Below are 22954 nucleotides of genomic sequence, written 5' to 3'. Positions count from 1 at the left end.
TTCAAGTTAATAATATTCGTTTAGCACCATTATCTATTAATTCAATAGCAATTATCGTTTTAAATTGTAATGAGTTTGTTTTTTCGCACTACGAACACCAATCGAACGAATTATTTAGGAAAATGTTTATACTAATGAAGTTTAGAAATGGTGCTCGAGTCGCGCGTTACTTGTTACATTGGGAGATGTAGTCCGAGTAAAGTAATATTATAACAAATATATACAGTGGGTCATAATCAGAAAAGTGGACATTTTCGAATTTGTAACGTAACTGATAAGTAACAATACTGATAATGTTTGTTACGAAACTGATGTTATAAGGCATTATACACAACAAAATAAGGATATTATATGAATAAAACTATTGTTTTTTTTTTTAATTTAATGAGACAGATCAAAATTTTAAAGATTCAATCGTTGAATTAACAGATTATAAATGTAAGAAGAAAAGATAACAAAGTGACAATATTAACAATATAATAATGGTAGTTCGTAACGTAATAAACTTATATTTCTTGTTAAAGATCACAAAGTTAATGATAAAATTAAATTTACTTTAAAATATATCAAAATTTGAGTCGTTATCACGAGAACTGAGTTTAATTCTTTGTAAGTGTTTATTCCCCATATCTTCATATTTAATAGGATTGGTCTTTTTAAGACGTTCTCTATATCTTTTATGTGTTTCAGCATTTGACATAGGAGCCATGACGCTTACTGAAAATACAAAAACATTTATTAAAAAATAATAATCACAAAATCACAACTAATTTCAGGAAGAATAAAAAATTTTTTTAACTAAATCGGTTCAGCTGTTTCTGAGATTAGCGTGCACAAACACATAGACAAACAACCAAACAAGCAAAAAACTTAAAAATCATTATTTTTGGTTACTTTACGTTATGAAAAGTCACTTATAGTTTTTTTCATATGCCAGCAATTTTTTTTTCTTATATACATATCTTTCATATACAAGCACCGGTTCGATACAATATTATTATAAACATATATAAGAAAACATTGGTACCGTAATTGTGAACTAGGCTTCATATTTTCTCAATTTCGTTACGTAACGAAATATAACGAAATTGAGAATGAAGTCTGAGAAATTCTAACTTTTTTAAATATTTGCTCATAAGCCACGTGTTGCATGTGCAAGCACTAAAGTTCTTTTTTGAGATTTTGTAAAAAGAAGCAAATAACATAAACAAGAAAACGAAATTATAGAATACTTACCAAAATAAAAGCCGTTTATAACCCTGAGATGTAATTTCACGAATTCCCTCTAAAACATTCGAACCCCTCAACTGCTGCGAGAACACTACTGGTTGGAGCTACGACAGCATTGACTTTTAGAAGTATGGTGCCACAACAAAAAATAATATTAAACATCATCGAAAATAATTGCGTTCATCATTTAATTGTACGTTACTAGTCCTGAGTAACAAAAAGACAATATTTTGGGACAAATTTACTTAACTAATATATATTATTTATTAAATTATGTATCAATAAAAATAGTTCTATTTGATATTATGCAGAAAGTAAAGTAATATAAACATATCTGAAATCAAATAAAACCATAAATATTCGTAACAAATCAATTTCTAAAAAGTAAAGTGGTGAATGGGACACGAAAAATTGTATGGAAGCATTTTGAAAGGTTTTTTGCAACTAACAAAGAATACTATTATTTGCTATAATACATTTAAAATATTACAAAAATCTTTAAGTTAATAAATAAATTTATCGTAAATGGCAAAATATTTAAATTATCTTTAGAATTGTATTTTTAAAACGCTTTCAAAGTAGCGGGACAAGAAAAGACACAAAAAGTACACTTTTTCTGATTATGACCCATGTATCATTATATTTAATTCTCGTTATCTCTTAAATTAAATATATGACATAATATAAATAAAACAATATTGATACAACTTATCGACGTAACAATCTTAATTTGTTAAATAAATACTCTGCTCTGCACAGACGACGTGCGCCGCGCTGTAGACGTGCTACGGCGCTACGGGGCCACGGCGCTACGGGGCTACGGCGCTACGGCGCTAGTGGCCGGTAGGCGGTAAGTACGCGCTTACTGCAATTGTTCCCGCGTAAATTCCGACCTTGATCCTAAATCTTGATATCTCGGTATTTTTCAATCGTCATACAAATAATAATTTAACAAACAATATCAAACAACAAGGATTTGTAGCAATTATACTATATCCTTTTAAACGTGTGTGTTATATATAAGCTGGCCAGAATCCAATAGTGAAAACTGCATTTAAATCGGTTAAGCCGTTTTTGAGATAAGCATGAACAAATGCGCAGACAAAACAGCTAAAAATCATTGTTTTTCGTACTATTACATTAATAACTACCTCCAATAATAGTTTTCCTGACTTATCTTCCATTTACAAGCACCGACCAGTTACAATTTTATTATAAGTATAGACAAACAGCATTGTAACCGCCGCAGTAGGTACTCGCTCTAGTAATAATACAAACCGTGTCGTTTGATTCCCACTTGGGGAAATGAATTATCAATTATTAAAAAAAAACAGCTGCAAGCCGTATCTCGCACACAGCAGGCAGCAGGGTAGGCAGAGGGAACCTAGTGTTAAGACACTCCGTTCCCCAGTTTCTGCCGAATTCTGGAGGCATTGCGTGTTGAGTGGCAGAACTCAACGCCGAGTTTTGCATCGACACCAGAGCCAAAAGAAATGGAAATATAAACGTAAATAAATATTTCACTTCCTCGAGTGGTCGCGTTACAGTCACACCTTGTGCCGCTGCGCCACGACGGCCTCTATTGGCCTCTATTATTCAATTATTAATATTTTCATTTGTTCGCTCGTACACCAAGACAAAAGTCCGGCGTTGAGTTCCGCCACTCGTCACGCAATGGAACATTAACAATTGGTTCCTTCTGCCTACCCTGCTTACCCACCACTGAAGGCGACCGTTAGCTTCTCTATCTCTCTTCAGTGACAATATATCATATTCAGTATGAAGTGTATTTTGAAGGCTCCCGTATTATATTTGTGTGGCCAGTGCCAGTGGTCCAGTGTCCATTTTGTAAACATTTCATTGATAGTAAGGTAGGCACCGGATGGATGCGAGAAGCCCAAGACCGGGATGGTTGGATGGTTGGCGCTTATGGCGGGATGAGGGAGGCCTACGTACTGGCACTACTAAGCTGATGTATATAAGGCAGGCAGGCGGCGGTATTGTTAACTTACAAGCCTACACATTACTGTTTTCTATCAAATACCTTTGAGATACGGAACCCTAAAATATATAAGAACATTAAATGCTCGCTAAAAGTTATTTCTTTAGAAAATATATTGTATTCCGTTTCAACGTATAAATAGACGAGATCAACGTCCTCATAAGATCGTAATACATAATTGAATTTCTTTAACTTGTGAAAATATGAGCCCCCAATGAGAGCGTGGCGACTACGCGCTACGGTCGAATTGGAATCGGACTTTGCCAGACCATTTATTCTGTTGTTCTATTATTTCCTGTATCATTTTTATAATTATCAATTTATTATACAAAAAACTAAGATATTAAGCTTTGAAATTTCTTGTAATTTTTTGTTCAATAAAATTAATTATTTAATATAAACTTATATGTACTTCTAGCAATAAAGGCTTAAACCGATACCTAATATCTGAATAAATTATCATAACGACATGAAAAGTTGCTTGATATGACTTAGACTTCCACATCAGCATCGGAAGGATCGAGAGGAGGCAACAATAACTCGGTGTCAACTCATGCCCAGTCCACTATATCTACGAACAACTTCGGCTAATAAGCTACGAGTCTTTCCTTATTTCTTATAATTTAATTGATCTATTATAGTTTTTCGTCAGATTTCTAAAATGTTTATTTTTATATGAATGCAAAGTGATTATCTTGCTGACGGTTGTTTATTAGTTTTATACCAGAGCCTTCGTTGTTCGCTCTGCACCCTGGGCAGGTTGTGCGGGTCCATGTTGTGCGGAGACGTGTTTGTCGCCGCGATCCTTATTTTGGTATTAATTATATTGTCGATATAGTTATTTTTATATTATTTGTTATATGCTCTTTTCCATATTCTTCTTGCCTTACAGATAGACAAAATAGGAATATTTATAATTTAAATATGACCTTGTATAATGCGACTCAACGTCATAGTGACGCGTTTTTTTATTGAGATTTAAATAAGTTTATTTATAATAGCTGTAAGTTGACAGAAGATACATTGTATCTACCTTTATATTTTAAGAAACAAATTGCTACTTTAGTAGCATATAATATACAAAACCTCGTTGTACATGGTATAACGAAGGAAATTAAATGTACTAATAATACTTCTATAAAGTATAATGATGTAAGTTCCAATTTAAACTAGACAATAAGACAACGCCTAGGTCATTTAAATTTAACATTGTACATCAGAATATGCAAGGCCTAGGAGGCAAAGAACTGGAACTAGAATTACTTATTTCTAAAAAAATTTAATATACATATAATGTGTATAACTGAGCACTGGATCTCGAGATGTAACAATACAGTAAATATAGAAAACTATACATTGTCAAGTTCGTTCGTTAGAGAGAAGGCAATCCGCGGCAGTTCGCTTATATTAGTGAGAAATGATATACGTTGTAAATCGCGACCAGATATAGTAGCTCTCTTCGACGAACGCTCCATTGAATTGTCCTGCGTTGAATTCAATACACATATTATGTATAGTATGCGTGTATCGACCCCCCTCAGGTAGTTTTGAAGTATTTGAAGAAAAAATGGAGGATGTTTTGAATAATTTGAGTTCGAATAGTAAATCTTTAATCGTATGCGGAGACTTTAATATAGATATAATACAGGCGTCATCATTAAGCCTTCGTCTTCTAAATTTATTTAAATCTTTTAATTTGTTTAATATTTTCTCTGAACCAACTCGTATAACGAATACGTCCGCTACTTGTATAAATAATGTTTTTTGTCATTGTGAGACTGTAGAAAAACAAATTATTACTAATCTTAGCTCGGATCATTGTGGTCAAATGTTTTCGGTAATAGATAAAACAGTCGCAGAACGTAAACAAATATCAATAAGACCAATTACTGAAAATATAATTAATCTTTTTAATAATAAAGTGAGTGAAAAAATAGCAACCTTAGAAATAACCGGATTAAATCCGAATCAGGTATGTTGTAAAGTTTTTAATTTACTCTCTACAGAGTTTGATAACATTTTTAAAGTTGAACAAATATATAAAAACTCGAAGTTAACTTTTAGCGACTGGGCAACTGTTGGTATATACCGAAGCAGAAACAAACTATACGAATTATGTAATATGAGGCAATGGAATCAAGATCCGGCGTTCTTGTGAAAAGTTAAAAAAAATTCAAAAATATTTAAAAAGGTATGTGTACAGGCTAAGTCTATGCACATAAGAGCAAAAATGTTGAACTCTAATAATAAAATTAAAGCTACATGGGATGCTATCACTACTGTAACTGGGAGATCTAGAGCTGTCAGTGAACCTATTAAATTAAAAGTTAATAATATAATCTTAAATTCAGATTTAGAAGTGGCAAATATTTTTCAATTTTTTTTTTCTGATATATCAACTGAAGTAACACGTTCACTGCCATCAGCTCCTTCGGAAGCAGAATTAATACTAAAAACCCATGTAAATAGTTGTAGACAAAATTTTGTGTTTAAGAATGTATCACCGGATGAAATAGTCAAAACTTTTAAAAGCCTTAATTTAAAGAAAACTGGTGACCTATGGGGCATGTCTGTTAAGGTTCTTAAAACAATTATACCTAACATTACTCCTTATCTAGCTTTAATTTTTAACAATTGTGTAGAATCCGGTACTTTTTCTGATTTAATGAAATATAGCAAAATAGTGCCGCTTAGCCACTTTACAAAAGTGGAAATAGATCTGAGCCTGGAAATTACGGACCGATCTCTGTTTTACCATCCTTAAGTAAAATATTTGAAAAAATAATGTTTCATCAGCAAAAAAAATTCTTAAATATTAACAATTGTTTCCATAGTGAGCAATATGGTTTCACCAAATGCAAGTCCACTACGGATGCGGGTGCTGCACTCCTAAAGCACATTTATGACGCATGGGAGAAGTCACTAAATGCTATTGGAGTATTTTGTGATTTATCCAAAGCCTTTGATTGTGTAGACCATGAAACTCTGTTATTAAAACTATATCATTATGGTATACAAGGTACTGCCCTTGATCTTATTGCCTCATATCTAAACCAAAGAATCCAGAAGGTTAGTATAAATAATGTAAAATCATCTGGATCTCTTCTAAAGATGGGCGTTCCACAAGGATCTATTTCCTCACCTTTCCGGTCCTCTTTTACTTCTTATTTATATTAACGACTAGCGGCCCGCTCGCGGTTTCACCCGCGTGAACTATGTTTTTATTAATTTCTGTCTCCATGGCTACGTCCTAGTGACGTCTATGCAAAATTTGAGACTCCTAGCATTTGTAGTAACGAAGTTTCATACAAACTTTCGACCCCAAAAACAACCCCTTAGAAGTCGAATATTGCAAATTCCCGTCTTTGCGAGCACCTACGTCCTATAAGCGATTTACTAATGAGATTTCTGATATGTTTAAAATTCTGTTTTTATTTTCTCAAATATAAATTTCTTGATATATTTAAATACATGTTATGATAGAGTGTAGTGTTATCATGAATAATTGTTTTTTTATTTTATCAATAGTGATTCCAATCGAGAGGTTTCAAGCGGCAAGAATTGCAGCGCGATTCAGAATCTATTGAGTCATCTATTAATGTTAACATACCGTTTTTATGTTAAATTTCTCTTATCGTTACATATGTTTCTTCTTTCTCAAACATAAACTTGAAAACTTTGAGTACATAATGTTTTAATAGTGTACCCTTTACATACTATTTAATTTTCTTTATATTTTATTCAGTAGTTTTTACTATGAACAAATTTGCTTAATATATATATATATATATATATATATATATATATATATATATATATATATATATTATCAACAGTCATGTAATTAAAACGTTTCCAAATTCTTTTCTTTCAGAGAATCTTGACAGAGCGCCATCTATTGCGCTAATAGTTAAACTGTCACCGGTCGATCATAGTTAAAACATACCGTTTTCTCTGTATAAATAATCAAAAACTATATTTTCCTAAAGTTTTAAAATAATAATATTTCTCTCGAAGTAATTAATGCTTAACAAATAATAACTTGTTGAGATATGTTTTATTCGTTATCAAGATTCGTTAGTACTTACTATTTGTTGTCAATAGATCTCCAATATTAACTTCTTGAAAACATTAAATACTTATATCTTTCGATAGAGTGAAGCGATTACAATGAAATAAAAACTAAAACCTACTCTGATTTATTTGTAATTTTTGTATATAAAAGTTGCTTAAATTTGTTGTGTACTTTTTACGTGATACGTGATCACATAAACAGACAAACAGACAAAAATTCCAAAAATGCTGGAAATGGATTCTGTTAATGGTCTTTTAACACCCTAGCTATTTTTTTTTTAATATTTTCAATGTACAGAAACGACTTTTCTACAGATTTATTATAAGTATAGATCTGCCTTTTTATGTGAAGAACCTATGTGATATTTTACTTTTCGCGGATGATACCTCTTTAATATTTAAGGTTGACCGAAATAAAATAAACTATGACGAAGTGAATAGTGCATTGTCGCATATTCTTCGTTGGTTTGATGTTAATAATCTAATGTTAAATGCTAAAAAAACTAAATGTATTGAGTTTCTTTACAAAATGTTAAAAAACATAATTTTAGTCTACTAATTAAAGGAGAAGCTCTTAATTTGTTGGAATCAGCTATTTTCCTAGGTGTAACTATAGATTCCAAACTCCAGTGGAATGCTCATCTGGCAGCACTTGCAGATAAACTCAGCTCTGCCGCGTTCGCAATTAAAAAAGTAAGACAAATGACGGACGTTGACACTGCCCGACTAGTCTACTATAGCTGTTTTCATAGTATTTTATCTTATGGAATGCTGCTATGGGGCAGTGCTGCAGATATCAATTAAATATTTGTTCTCCAAAAAAGAGCCGTGAGATATATCTTTAATCTAAGAGCTCGAGATTCTCTGCGAGATGTTTTCAAAGATGCAGGTATTATTACAGTTGCTTCCCAATTTCTATATTATAACATTCTCTTTGTCCGACAAAATATACATTGTCATAGCAAAAATAGTGACAGTCATACGATAGGAACGACAAATAAAGATAAGCTTGTTACACCAAGTTTTCGCCTCCAAAAAGTTAATAAATCCTTTATGGGTCTGAGTATACGTGTATATAATAAAATTCCGCAGTGTATTCTTAATTTGCCACTTCCAAAATTTAAAGTATTTGTAAAAAAAGTTCTAACAAGTAAAGCTTATTACACTGTACAAGAATATTTGGAGGATGAACATGTATGGAATTAATGTCTATTGAATGTAATGTAGGATAGCTGCCAGCTAATGTAATAGTAAAATATACCATTGACTTTGAAAAGAGCAACTGTTGAGTTTCTTGCCGGCTCTTCTCAGCAGAACTGCCTTCCGAACCGGTGGTAGCTTTTTATTCAAATGTTCATTCGACGATTCAAAAGTGCTTGTAATAATTGCCTATTTGAATAAAGAATATTTTGAATTTGAATTTAAATTCCTTTTATTAAGAATGATTTCATTGTAATGTAGTCACTTTAAATTTTATTATTTTAATAAGTTGCAATCTTAAAATAATGTGATTATTTTAAGTTTATTTAACTGTCTGCATCCGTCCTATCATGACCTATGCTTGTGTCGTGTTCGCACACACCAACATAGACCTCCTTCAACGTGGACCTACACAAAGATTCCGAATTAGAATCATTAAATGAATTCTGCAAGCGCCTATCCAAGCGCTACTATGAGCGTGCAGAGTCCCAATCCAACCCACTCACTCACTTTTTGAAGTGTGCGAGCACCCTCCTAACCCAGACCCGCTTCTTCGACTACCTCGAAGCGTTTTCCTAGATCCAGACGACACAATCACAGTCGCAAATGCCCAATGTATAGGCAAGATTCACTCCTCACTTTCACGACGCTCTCTTCTACTCTCCGCCACCGTAAGAGAAAACGAGCCCAGTCCTATCTCACGGCATGTCCGCGGCGAGCCTAACGATCAAACTCCCCCCTGATTAGCGTACGCAGGGCATTCCCCTGTGATCGTCAACCCTTCATGAACGTCCATCTTTTTCTTCAGGGGTGAGCTACTCACGTCCAGGTCAGAACAGCGATAAAGTCCATTCCAAAAAAAAACGTACCGTCAACCTTGGCTCTGTTGTGGCTCAGAGCACTAGTCGTGCTCTGCAACTCGACTATTTGGATAATTAATTATTTGCTTAATTAATTATTATTATTTTAATTACAAATGTGGTTAAGATCTATTTATAATTATGTACGTGCAGTCTTGGCTCTGGTGTGATTCGGAGCACTGCTCGTGCTCCGTCACTGGCTTACCTCCACCAATCGGATTATTGATTATTTAATTAATAGTTACAATAATTGAATAATGTTCAATTATTGTAACTATGAATGTGGGTTGGAGCAGGCAAGGCGAGTGTAGTTGGAACGGAAAGGGGCCCCTGAAGCCTACAAGCAAGAGTGGAGTGGAGGTTAGATAATGAACCAGTCCCGTGGACGGCGTCACGTAGTCTCGCGCGCGCGATCAATCGCTGGCAGGCTCCCAGCGGCTCCCGGCGGCGGCGACAGAGCGGCGCCGACCCCGCCGACTAGTAAATACTGAGACATCTTCGCAGTCACCAACTTTTGTACAAATCAAATTGGGCTAACAAGGTTTACCTTGGACGTTGAATAAAACATTATTTTAGCTTTTTTGTCTTCTTTAGATGTAAGTATATAGTTATTGGACATTTTTAACCGACTTATGTAAGAAAAGAAGGTTATCAATTCGACTGTATTTTTTTTTATGTTTGTTACCTCATAACTTTTGACTGGGTGAACCGATTTTAATAATTTTTTTTTATTTGAAAGGTGAAGCTTCCCGAATGGTCCCATTTTTTTTGGTCCATGTCTGATAATAGTATCTATGAGAAAATCACGTAAGTCTTAAATTTGCATTAGGTGGATTATGTGCGCGACAAATAGATGAATAACTCAATATCGCGCCAACCGATTTTGATGATTCTATTAAGTATAATTTGGCGAAAGTTTGGTTAGGTTTCGATTATGGGATCCGGTCAAAATTGAGAAAGTTTGTTTTTTTTTGGTAAAAAATTGATTATACTTTAATAGTTACAAGCAAAAACTTTTTAAATTGATGTCAGAAGTGAGATTCCTGATCGTTGCATTTCTTATCAACCAATCTCAGAAAAGAGGACGTTCTCATTTTCAACCAACTTCGAAAAAGGGAGATCCCCAATTCGCCCGAATACTTTTTATGTATGTTGTTACTTTGCACAAAAATAATACCTAATTAAATGAAGTTTTACATAGGACATCCACAACCACTCGTTGACAACCACTACCACCACCATCACCACTCGTTTAAGAAGCATCATTTTAAGATCTACCCATCACTTAAAATCGTAAAATAAATTAATTTTTAACAAAAAGAAAAACCGACTTCTAATAACGAACTAAAAAGTGAAAAATAATTTACAAAGATTTTATAATTTTGAAGTCGGTGCCAAGTAAAACAAACAGGCTTAGTAATTAGATATTGTAGTAAGGTTGTTGTAGCAGTAGTTTGACACCGACTTCAAAATTATAAAATGTTTGTCAAATTATTTTTCACTTTTTAGTTCCTTGTTAGAAGTCAGTTTTTTTTTTGTTAAAATATTTATTTATTGAGTACCTTAATTTTATGCGTTATAATTATAGATTACCATTACCTACTTTATTATTAAGTATAATAATATATGTTATATATTTAAATAATGATCTAAATTTGCATAAATACTAACAAGTCTAGTGTAGTTTTTCGTTTTGAGTTGTTTTCACGAACAGAGTGCGCGCAGTGGCGCCGCCTCGCCGCCTCGCCGCCTCGCCGCACGTAACGAGGGAACTTCCCGTACATATTCATTAAAAGTTATAGTCCTAATTATATAATTGAAACACGCGTGACGAGACTCGTTGTGACTTCTGCGACACACGACCGACGTAAACATGCATCTACAATACAAGTGGGTTAACCAAATGATACGTATTTATTGAAAACATTTAGTGAACATATTTTAACCATTTATTATTTGTCCATTTACAGAATAGAGAAAAATAAAAAACCGAACAGGCGCGAGTCGGACTTACCCACCGAGGGTTCCGTACAAAATTTGGAAGTTTCGGGCTTTTTTTTTTCCTAAGTAAAAATGGAAATATTTTTTTATCAGGAAATCATGGGGCCGTAGATCTTCTTCTTCTTCTTGGGTCTTGACAGACAGACAGACGGACAGACCGACGAACAACAGAGGTAGGGTCTTATTAGGGTACCTTTTTTCTTTAAAGAGTAAGGAGCCCTAACAACGTGCGACGCTGATGCCATCTTTGTCTACGATGGGTAAACTAGCACATATCCATTTGAAATCAAAAATGACACCAAAAATCAATGTTTTTTATTCCAACATCTTAATTATATTTGTTAAATGAATTTATATAAGTTTGATTGATAATAATATATAAGCGATACATCCACATGATAAGAATTGGTAACAGGAGCGAGGTTGTCAACCTTCGTAGACACGCAGAAGCGGCGGAAACGTTTCTACTTACCTCTGCTGCTTGCGGATCCCAAGACATATCTATACTGGCTTAATGGAATAAGAGCCACATTGATCGCTATAGAGGCCGGTCGTGGCGCTGCGCAGGGGCACTGCGACTGATTGTGGGTTCGATCCCCGCTCAAGGAAATTAAATATTTATTTAAATTTACATTTTCATTTATTCGCACTGGCACCGGGGAAAAGCGGGAACGGAGTCTCTTGACACAAGGTTCCCTCTGCCTACCCTGCTGTGTGTGTGTGTGGGGGGGGGGGCTGGGGGCGGGTTGCAGCATATAGCTGATTTAATTTCAATGTTTAATTGTACGGGCGCTATCTGTGATTTTTCGATTTTTTTGAAGTATTAACTACGGAAGTAAAAATTGGCTTCTTATAACAGTTCGGATCGTAAAAACAGGATTTTAAATAAAGCAATTTGATCACCTATATACGTTTTATTGTTATATGCAACATCTACCACAGACAGACACTACTGTATATGATTTCATTTATTTTATATAAGTATTATAAAATACAAGTAAATATTCGTACATTACAAGTAGATAGATCATCTTAAAGAAAATTGTAAACAACTCGGTAAAGACAGTAAAAAATATTTGTTGCGACGACAGAGCGATATGAAGTACAACAATACGAACAATACGAGCAAGTACACTTCTATACATGAAAACTGCTTATTTGTAAATAGTTACATGTTTAAGAAAATACGTTTTGTGCATATACAAACAAATAATGTGATAATATGTTTACAGTTAGGTACCTATTTATTTTGTGCGGGTAACGGCTCTTCCTTATATTCTAAACGTTAACAACAACAACAAGTAACACGTAAGTAACACGTAAGTAACACGTAAGCAGCCGTACGAGCGAGCTCGTCCCGGGATGAGTAGAACATACATTTGTGTATTATAATTACAGTTACAACACTATTTTTTATAAATGATATTTTTTGTTATATATTCTTATGTATAAAGTAATAAGCTATATTGGAATTATAAAGTAAATATTTTATATTCAAATGAATATTTTTAAATATCCAAAAAAATATAAAATAAATTGATTTCGGTTCCCAGCACTCAAATTATCATATTATAATATCTTTTGAATTAACAAAACAAAATAATATAATAAAAAAATCTCAAACTTTAAACATAGCTTGACGGGAAAGTTATTCTTATTATTCGCTTAAATTATCTTTAAAAAAGTAAAAAATGATAATTATTAAAACGCCAGTAAAGTAAAGCTTAATATCTCTAACGAGAATTTATATTTCGTAAGATATGTATACGTACGTACGTATGAGTACGTTGTTACATACACTTGGGACAAACTGTGCCTCTAGGTAGGTCCAACTTCGAAAAAGAGATCTCTCGTCAAGTTTTACTCGGATTGCCAGCGTTCGGGAAGCTACGACAGACCTTCGCGTCCAAAATACATCTGCGTCGTAAGACGAAAGTCTTCGACGAGTGAATGTGAGCGATACAAGGCCATTAACTATGTGTCTCGTCAGAGGGCTCGGCGAGCAATGGAGAGAGCAATGCTCGGTGTTTCCCTACGTAATAGAATCAGAAATGAAGACATCCGTAGGAGAACGAAGGTGACCGACATTGCACGGAGAATTAGTAAGCTGAAGTGGCGGTTGGCACATAGCAAGGAGAACCAATGCCCGTTGTGGTGGAAAGGTTCTCAAGTGGCGGCCACGATCCGGACGACGCATGGTGGGCAGGCCCTGCACCATGATGCAGACAGCGCAGGAACGATCGGCGTGGAGATGGGGAAGTGGGGGAGGCCTATGTCCAACCGCCGACTCAAAACTCACTGGCGGGCTTAGTATGTAAAGAAATTGGCAAGTGAACACGGATTATAATCATATTTTACATTTACTCATTTATAAACATTTTACAACATTTATGTATATTATTTATTTTTATTAATAAATGGACGCCCTAGGGCAGCTCCAGCGCCATGACGGCGAGCGCGTCGTGCGGGGGCGCCACGCGCAGCGCGCGTTGCTCGGCGTAGCGCAGCTTGTGCAGCACGCGCAGGCCGAGCCGCGAGCAGATGCGCTGCGAGAACGCGCCTGTTGCGTCCACCTTGAACAGCTGCCGGGGCAGAGGGAACACGTCTCATGACGGCAACTTGTACTATCACTACAAATGTCGGACATACTAAACTAGTGACATTAACTAAATATTTTTTATTGAACATTGCATAAATGACCTTTCAAAAAGAACAAATTAAAAATTGCCCAAATTATACATGTAAAGTTTAAATTACTTTCAATGTACCAAATGGTTATTAAAAATTCAGACTCTAAAACCAATTCTTTACAGGCTGCTTGTGAGTGTAACTACGACAGTTACGGATTCGATTCCCATTCGGCGGAATGAATTGTTTGACATTTCCATTTCCTGTCTCTCACTCAACACACAATACGGATGACGTAAATTGACAGTAGGAGCAGAGTGCTATACACAAGTGGAATACAACGTGAAGCTAGAAAAAGCAAACCTATTGTTACCTTAAACCCGTGTTCCATAGCGAGCTCGATGCTGCGCTTCATGAGCTCCCTGGCGAGGCCGCGGCCGCGCGCTTCCTCCGCCACCGAGATGATGCGGCACTCCAGGATGCGCTCCACTTGGAACGTGTTGAACAGGTCCAGGTCGCGGCTCACCGAGTACAGGATGTTGAAGATCTGAAGGTAGATGCACAATAAGGTAGATATTAAATATAAAATGGGTGGATTAAAATGTTGTGCCATTTAGATAAAGGAAAATATACTTCTTCTCCTCTCTAGTGATCAAATATATTTGATCAAATTAAATCAGCTCCACGCTGCTTGCCTACGCTGCCCACAGCAGGGTACTAATCCATATCTATATTATAAATTCGAAAGTAACTCTGTCTGTGTATCTTTTACGCAATTGTGATAAAATACTCATATAGAGATACTTGAGGATCTTGGGATGCATCTTTTTTCTCATATTTGTAATGTTGTCGATATATACTAATATATTAAAAAACCGTTTAAATTAAAATATTGCTAATTTGACATGCAATTTATTCCGCTATGTTAATAACAACCGTTTGTTGTTTTAAGAAAACGTCACCCAAAATGAGCTTGCTTAACGCATGCGAGTACATGGCGCGCGCCGACTCAACCTTATGAGACACATAAAAATGTTTTACAAAAATATTGTTCCTTAAATATTTTCATGGGAAATTATAATTTACTGTATAACATTCAAATAAATAATTAAGGAGATGGCACGGACTCGGAATGACCTAGCCTTCGGGTGGCATAGTATGAATGATGTTTTGTAAATATTCATACATTTTGGAACTACTTACTTTATAATTAATTATACTTTTATTTGGTTCTCTTTTAACAGAAATCGAACTCGAACTCTATTAGAAGAGAACCAAAATGTATTTTAAAAAGTAGTTTAATTTGTTGGTGTGGTGTAAAGTTTGGTCCTGCGCGACAAATCTTATCTTAGAAATAGGTTATCTCAGTTCGGTGGTCTGTACTGGTGTTATACTCTTTATATATCGTAATTTTAATTATTTGGGATTCTATTTGATATTGTTCGCAAAAATTATCCTATTTAATATAGAAAAATGTTTAGTTAGAGTAGGTTTCTTTGTACGCGCGCACCGATAACTTTAGATACTTTTTCTAATATTAAGAATTTCCTTTAGTTACTTTTACTTGTTTTGTTTTTTCATTTCAATTACTCAGATATGCTCTAATAATAAATCTCCACCTATTATTCTTTCTCAGCTATTTAGGCTTATATGTTCTTTCTAATTCTATTGAAAACAGAAATAATTTCATAAATATATTTAATAAATATTGATGTAATTGAAGCGGGCGTAAGTAGGCATACATACGAGTATACTAACAAGCAAGATAAAGAGGTATGGAATATCTATTAAATGTTGTGCAGGATAACTCCCGGTTAATGTAATAACTAAATTATACCATTGAAATTAAAAAGAGCAACTGTTGAGTTTCTTGCCGGCTCCTCTCAGGCCTCAGCAGAACTGCCTTCCGAACCAGGGTAGCTTTTTTTACATGTTTATTCGATTCAAAAGTGCTTTTTTTCAGCTTTTATCAATTTTTGAGTTTAAATGAAAAAATCCAACAAGCGAGAATCGAGGATTCCATACAAAAATTGGAGGTCTTAGATATTATTGTGTGAGCTAAATTAAGGGGGTAGTAAGATTAATTCGAGCGAAAAAAAAGCATATTTTCAATATTTTTTTTAAGGATACAATTAATATTTATTTATTTCTATAATTATAGATTTTACAAATTCAACATCAAATATAGAGTCGGAAAAAGAATACACAAACTATAGGAAATTACTAAAAGAAAAACTAGATAAATTAGATTTTGAGAAACGAACAATACAGCAATCTTATGATTTGATAGAAAATGCAATTCAAATCAGTCTAAGAGAAGCAAAAACGTTGAAACAAAATCATAAATTTAAATTATCCCATAATGTAAAAATATTGATGTCAAGAAGGCATGCTCTACAACACAAAAATGACAAAACTGAATCTGAAAAAGGGGAATTAAAGGAGTTATATAGATTAATATCAAGAAACATACAAGACGAATACGACACATACAAGCTAAATAAATATAAACAATGCATAGAGTCAACAGGTGGCATAAAAAGAGTCGATAAGAAACTTCATAACTGTCAAAATTGGATACCCAAACTGAAAACACAACAAAAAACATCTAAAAATCGGCATGACTTAATCTTTATTGCCACAAAATTCTACAAAGAACTCTATGATGAGAAACAAATAATTAACAGCTGTTACACAACACCACATTTGTTACATAATACAGAAGAATCGGTAGAGCAATTTTCAAATAAAGAAATAAGCTTAGCAATAAAAAACCTAAATAACCAAAAAAGCCCAGGACCTGATTTCATTACAAACGAGGCAATAAAAGGCGCCGGAAATGTTATAATTGGAGTCTTAGCCAACTTGTTCAATGAAATACTGAAATACAAGACTGTTCCAAAACAATGGTGTGAATCTGAACTAATACTGCTCTATAAAATGAAGATGGGTATCTTCAGTATCAAATTATAGGCCCATTAGTTTGATGACGAACTTATATAAACTCTTTGCACAATGCTTACTAAGAAGAATAGGCCCAAAAATAGATGAAAAACAACCTATAGAACAAGCCGGTTTCAGATCAACATTCTCAACGATAGACCACATGCATGTAGTATGCCAAATTATCGAAAAACACAGAGAGTTCAATAAACCCTTATACCTTGCATTTATTGACTATAAAAAGGCTTTCGACACTATATCTCACAAAGCGATTATGGAAGCTCTTAAATATCATGCGATTGACAACACCTACATAAACATAATCATGCATATATACAGCAAGTGCAGTAGTAGAGTGAAGCTGGAAAGAAAAGGCCCGTTCTATAAAATATGCAGAGGCACGAGACAGGGCGACCCAATGTCCCCTAAAATATTCATTGCCGTGTTAGAGCTAATACTCCATGACATTAACTGGAAAAACAAAGGTATTAGACTAGGAGACAAATATCTAAGTCACTTAAGATTTGCTGACGACATTATACTTCTATCGAACAGCGCCAATGAAATCCAAGTCATGATGACAGCTCTACATCGATGTAGTGAAAAAGCAGGATTAGAAATAAATTTCGATAAGACAAAAATTCTGACGAACTCTACGAAGCCCAATATAAAAATAAATAACCAGCAAATAGAATACGTAAAAGAATACATATACCTAGGCAAATTAATAACATTTAGAGATATAGATACAGAAGAAATAGATAGGAGAATCACTTTGACGTGGAAGCGATACTGGTCCCTAAAACACTTATTTAAATCAAAAATGCCTATTACACTTAAAAGAAGACTGATGGACTCCTGTATTCTTCCTACTCTCGTCTATGGCTGCCAGACGTGGTCCCTGACGGAAGCAAACGCAAAAAAGATCTCAGTATGTCAAAGGGCTATGGAAAGGAGCATACTGAAAATAAGACTAAAGGATAAAATAAGAAACGAAGAAGTAAGAAGACGAACGAAAGTGACAGACGCTATAGATCATGTGAGACAAATGAAGTGGAAGTGGGCCGGACATTTGGCGAGATACAGAGACGGACGTTGGACGCGGGTCGTGACCGAGTTGCGCGGTCCGGAGGGCTGCAAGCGTCGCGTCGGGCGCCCCGTCAAGCGCTGGTCGGACGATATCCGCGCTGTTGCTGGATCTAAGTGGCTCTCACTAGCACGAACCAGGAAAAAATGGCAAGAAATGGAGGAGGCCTTCACCCGCACGGGGGTTCCTAGATAAGACTTAACATAATTACTAACACTTTTAACTTTAATTACTTCCTATAATTACTAACATTCTTTACTTTATATTAACGCATAAATGAACTTGTAGGTAAAAGGAACAAATAAAGGCTTTTTATTTTTATTTTTATTTATCTATATATATAAAAGGACTTGTCCTCACTGACTGAGGTAAGACGCGCGCACAGCCGTAACCGCTGATGATAGAAACGTGATATTTGGACAGATGTTTACTTTCGTAATCTGGACATCCACTAAGAAGGGATTTTTAAAAATTTTAACCTTAAAGGGGAGAAATAGGGGTTGAAAGTTTGTATGGAAAAAAAATTAAATCGGCACCGATTTTTATAAAATTTGAAATTTAGATTTTTAAAAGCATTTAATTGAATACGTGTTTCATCGTTTTCTAGTATTCTCTCCCTAAGGGTGCAAATAAGGGGTTGAAAGTTTGTATGGAAACATCTTTAAAACGCCACCGATTATTATAAAATTTGAAATTTTGACTCTTAAAAATATTTAATTAAACATGTGTTTCATGGTTCTTTAGAATTCACCCCTAAATAAGCTAGCGAAGCTGCGCGCGTCCGCTAGTTTTTTATAATTATAGACAGAAAATATAGTAGAGGCTCTTGACTCTCACAAGCAAGTGGATGTTGTATACACAGATCTCGACCCCGTGCCTCACCAGAGGAGCTACAAGTGCGCTGCCGCCTACCCGGCCCAGGTACGCCACACCTGTAACTAACCTTATTGTACTTTTCGTCGGAGGAGTGCTTGATCTTCTCGATGGCCTGCTCGATGTCCCCGGGTCACAAGATCCCATTCAGTGCCACACCCAACACCTGAAACGAGTTAATGAAATCCTATATACTAGATAGGTACATTTTATACTTATTTGTACTTATGTAACAATGTAGTCACGTTCTATTCGGAGAATACCTTTGCATAATTGATCGTTACTACTAGAGACGGCTATCAAAGCTTTCAAAGTTGACAACATATGTAGTACGAGATCCTATTGCATAAATCTGCAGCTATTTGATCTTATTTCTAAGAATGAAGCACGACAGTAGAATACATTGCACCAGGGCTGTATAGAAAATTTATACCATAAACACCTATATATATGATAAAATTAAAAATAAGTTTCATTAAAAAAACAGATACCAGATAATGGGGCATTTGGCCAATAATGGGCCAACACTTGGCTATAACTTGACATTCAAAACCCTTTTCAAAGAACATTTAGCACATGGTGCGCCTCTTACTGAACGGTATTAAACATTTTTAATATTTGCTCTAAGTGATATTCTACGTAGGAAAAATAATACTTATTTACAAAACGAACGTTATGTATGAATTGTATTCAAATAATGTAATATTGGCGTAGTAACAGAGAGTTACGTTCTGATCCTCCATAGCGGCGATGGAGAGCCCGTCGGCCATGGTGGCGGCGCAGAGGCGCTCCAGCGCGCCGTGCGGCTGCCCGCGCTGACACAGCCCCACGGCCGCGTTCAGGGGCTCGTCCGCGAAGAAGCTGTCCCGCAGGTGCTGCACCACCGCGCCGCTCATCTCTGGCGTTATGCTCGTGTAGATCACCATGTCTGTAAGCAAGTACAGTGTAGCAGCCGCATCGTTGCAACTGAGCCACATATGTTATATAACGGCAACCACTAACGGCAACCGTATATTGCACACTTTTTCTGAACAATAAATAAAAGATAAATTACTCGGGGTAGGAATTTCAATTTAGTGAGATATCGTGAACGCTAGGCGCTGGGGGGGGGGGGCATGTCGTGGGTGGGGGGCTCGGGGCGGGCAGCGGGTCAAGGCTGATCGAGCGGACGCCCGCTGCGTTGTCAATATTGGTAGATTGATGGTCACCTCCTGGTGGAGGATGAGGATCACACAGTGATATCAGAATTTACTTCAATGCGTCTAGTGTTTATATATACTAAAAATTGTAATAGTTTCGTCTAATATTAATTATTTTTAACCGACTTCTGTAAGAAAAGGAGGTTATCAATTCGACTGTATTTTTTATTATTATTATAGACATCAATAGGTACAACTATGTGTAAATTAATAAATAATGACAAATTCTTAAAACATATTATCGCTACATGAGATACATATATGATCACAAGCTTGTATCAAACCCTGACGTAACTCGGGGATTCTTAGCAACCACCTTCGCACCGCTACCATGGCCGGTACCGTGGGGGCATCGTTCGTAGTCTAGCAGGGTGTACCACGTGCAGGTGAGGTTGACAGTTAGGAGCCTGAGATGGCAGACAGCCCCCCTTACAACACCATTACTCGATTTGATTCGCTAGTTTAGTAAAATCAAATCAGCTTTATCCCGCTTAAGCAGGATAGGCAGAGGGAACCTAGTATTAGTAACTTAATGTAAATTGAACACTTAAATGAAAACTGTGTTTTCTGTGTTTTAATTCTATTTTTATATATTTTCTTAATAAGGGTCAATAAAAATTCAAATTTTTTAACGTTTACTTAATGAGTACTTTTAGGGTTCCATATTTTTAAGAAAAAGTGACACCCTCATAAGATCACTCTGTTGTCCGTCTGTCTATCAAGACACTTTATCTCAGGAAAGCTTGGAGATATAGAATTGAAATTTAAACCATGTACATCGCATCGATGTTCTGATTAAAACATATTTCTATATTAATTTACAAAAAAGATATGGCCGATATGGCGAAAAAAACGCACACACTCTGTAAAGAGAATCAAAATTCGTAGGGTACTTCTGGGTGACCTAGAATTATGTAATTTGGCAGCTAGCTTCTGCAGGTTCAGGTTCTAGTCCAGGAAAAAATTTAAAACTATACATTTGTGGTTAGATCCAAAAAATATTAGTCTTAAATGGGGGCAAAATTTGGTGTTAAAGCCGCTAGTTCAAATGAAGTATCAGATAATAGGGCTCTGGCTAAACTAAGCCCGAATTTCAGAAAAAGCTGGAGACCTCCAATTCTTGTACGAGACCCTTGGTGGGCGATCACTGCACTGGAATAAAGAAAATTAGGTATTGCTCTTATGCTCTCTACCTATCGTCCTGTATGCGGTATGTTCAACAGTTGTCAGCGGTGGGGGAGGTGGGGGCGGTGGGGGGTGGTGGGGGCACGGGCCGGGCCGCCAAGAATGTCTCTACGAGCCCTACTGGGCTCCGGCGGCTGCGGGAGGCACGAGCGAATACTTGCCATTTATTATTGTAGTATTGAGGTCACTGAGTAAATAATTTTAGTCGGAAAATGTTATTATGCTAATTAATTACCAAAGAAAAATACGAATGCCTATCACGACTGTGTCCTTTTATTTTTACGATTATCTCTTTATTTTAATGAATGTTTTATTATATTTAGAATTGAATTGAAAAAATATATAATTAAATATGAATATATAATTAAATATGAATATATAAGTAAATACGAAGTACAACAGGTGAGCGTTAAACATGTTCCTACCACATAGTTATGATAACTAATTGAACTTCACTGTATATGCTAGGTATACGTAGACATCGAGAAGAAATATTTAACCAAAATTACAAATTAAATTATAATAATATGATAAGTTAAAAATATATAAAACTGTAGTCGACGGTCCGCTGAGAAAGGGAGGAGCGCGAGGATTACAAACGACGAGTGCTTTATGAGCAAATATTCGTCTTAAATGAACGCGAACTCGTAACTGTGAAGAGGATCTCATCAGCGCAAAGTTACTAATGTGGAGGTCGTCGTCGTCGTCGTCTGCGACACGAGGGTGTGACTGTAACGCGATGGATGATTGGATCCCCGCTCGGGGAAATAAATTATTATTTATTAATATTGAAAGTGGAGAACGGAGTGTCTTAATAGTAGGTTCCCTCTGCCTACCCTGCTATATGCGGAATACGGCATGAAGCTAATTACTTATAGGAATAATACTAAGTAATATTTTTTAAGGATTCTTAAAAAAAATACATTTATTTCTTTACTATAATAAAATATGTTATAAGTATGTTATATTATATTTTAAGAAAAATATATAGTGGTTCCATTCAATAAATATTATCTGCATAGTAATAGATAGATTGTAAAGCATTCAGCATTTAATATTGCCAAATCGTAAAACACGTAATCAAATTTGGGAACATCCATTCAATAGATTCGCGAAATCGTCACCCAATAAAATATATGATAAACATAAAAAGTATTTAACGAAATATTTAAAGTAGTTAAATTTACGTATTCTTACCATTAAATAAATCTTAAAAAAGCATTTTTATATTGCTTTTAGTTATGAAAGTGGCTTAAAGTAGGAAAAGGATATGCATGTCAATAATAAACAAGTGCGTACGTTACCTCGCGCGCCGCCCACGGCCGGTCGCTGCGCACTGTGGGAAGGAAGGCCTCGCCGCCGCCGCCTCGCCTCGCGCGCCTCGCCCCGCCGCCCGCCGCCGCCCTCCGCCGCCCGCCGCCGCCCTCCGCCGCGAGAGTCCTCCAGGCGAGAGGACTCTCGAGTCTAAACGAAAGCACTTACTTTACTAAACAATCGATCGCCTTGTTGACATTTATCTACCTACACTGATAAAATTGAGCAAAGAAAGATTCTGAATTAATTTAAAAATAATTGAGGCCAGTCGTGGCGCAGGGGCACAAAGTGTACCTGTAAAACCGACTGATTGTGGTTTCTATCAGCTCTCGAGGAGATATAGAAATATTTATTCCCA

At 35.6% G+C, this 22954-nt stretch overlaps 1 pseudogene across 1 annotated transcript; it reads right to left on the bottom strand.

Annotated features, from left to right (window-relative positions):
- Positions 1–12261: 12261 nt before the first annotated feature.
- On the bottom strand, positions 12262–22614 carry LOC146531134 (arylalkylamine N-acetyltransferase 1-like; annotated as a pseudogene). Its single transcript, XR_014878849.1, has 5 exons — positions 22480–22614; positions 19627–19826; positions 18969–19064; positions 14369–14542; positions 12262–13949 (listed from the first exon to the last, which is right to left on the bottom strand). The product of XR_014878849.1 is annotated as an arylalkylamine N-acetyltransferase 1-like (transcript).
- Positions 22615–22954: the final 340 nt, after the last annotated feature.

Source organism: Heliconius melpomene, chromosome 16, assembly GCF_056956725.1.
Source record: "Heliconius melpomene rosina isolate 202511_hmr_F chromosome 16, ASM5695672v1, whole genome shotgun sequence".
Classification (NCBI taxonomy): domain Eukaryota; kingdom Metazoa; phylum Arthropoda; class Insecta; order Lepidoptera; family Nymphalidae; genus Heliconius; species Heliconius melpomene.
Note: the sequence above shows the minus strand (reverse complement) of the source record. Positions and strands in the feature narration are given on the sequence as shown.